Raw genomic sequence first — 1,466 nt, forward strand, 5'->3', positions numbered from 1 at the left:
TTTGTTTCGTTCTTGCTTTCTGTACATAAACACTCTCCCCCTTCCTCCTCGTGTGTGTGTGTGGGGGGGGGGGGGGCGTGTGTGTGTGTGTGTGTGTGTGTGTGTGGGGGGGGGGGGCGTGTGTGTGTGTGTGTGTGTGTGTGTGTGTGTGTGTGGGCGTGCGTGTGCGTGTGTGTGTGGGCGTGTGTGTGTGTGGGCGTGCGTGCGTGCGTGCGTACGTGTGTGCTTAGCGTTTATGTGTGTGCGTGAGCGTGCGTGCGTGTGCATGTAAACGAATAAGCAGATGCTGGTGCTGTGGAGTGGAGGTAACCCAGGATTGTGAAAATAGCGGAAGGGAGGTGAACAAGTAAGTGAGTTCTCTCCCTTAGAAGACCGAAGGGGGTGAAGCTGAGTGACCCGTTGAAAACAGGCTGAAGTCTGAAACGTCATACACTTAAGAGTACAAGTGAGAAATCTTAAATGACGTCACACCCATCCAACCACCCACACACACACTCACACACACACACTCACACCGTTCTGTCTCCCATTCAAAAAGCTTCTCCTCTTCTTCTTCTGCGTTCATGGGCTGAAACTCCCACGTACACTCGTGTTTTTTGCACGAGTGGGGGTTTACGTGTATGACCGTTTTTACCCCGCCATTTAGGCAGCCATACGCCGCTTTCGGGAGGATGCATGCTTGGTATTTTCGTGTTTCTATAACCCATCGAATTCTGACATGGATTACAGGATTATTTACGTGCGCATTTGGTCTTGTGCTTGCGTGTACACACGAAGGGGGATAAGGCACTAGCAGGTATGCACATAAGTTGACCTGGGAGATCGGAAAAATATCCACCCTTAACCCAACAGGCAGCCGCGGCCCAGATTTGAACTCACGACCTTCCGATTAGGAGGCCGACGTCTTCCCACTGCGCCACTGCGCCCGTCTGCTGCACCAGCTGAACATCACTCCGTTTATTACGTAAACTGACAAAAGCTGAATGAGACTCATTGTCTGCCCTAAACCTTTCAATCGAAGGACAACGATGTTGGAGCACAGTTTGCACCGTGAAAGCTTCATTGCCGGAGTCCACACACATGTTTCAGCAATGATGAATACTCGTATCGAATCGGACTTTGGCCTCCAATGAGAAGCAGGTGACACAGATAGGGGATGTGAACCAGTTGTTCCCCTTCATTCAGCAAACTCGCCCATTACCACACAGTAGAAGTCCATTATCAAACAGAAGTTATCAACAACCACTGCTTGCAATCGACGAGAGGTGATACATGCGCCCTCGTTGTAAACGCACGTCGACTAAAACAATGAGAAGTGTTGATAGCTTGCAAGATGATGATAGACTTTGGCAGACAGTCATTCGACCTGAAGGGCAGAATACATCTGCGCAGAGTCAGCGGCACAGACGACGCACTGCATATTATTGATGCTGCTACATGTATAGGGATTATGACGAGTACTTGGC

Source organism: Littorina saxatilis, linkage group LG11 (assembly GCF_037325665.1).
Source record: "Littorina saxatilis isolate snail1 linkage group LG11, US_GU_Lsax_2.0, whole genome shotgun sequence".
In the NCBI taxonomy this organism is placed as follows: Eukaryota; Metazoa; Mollusca; class Gastropoda; order Littorinimorpha; family Littorinidae; genus Littorina; species Littorina saxatilis.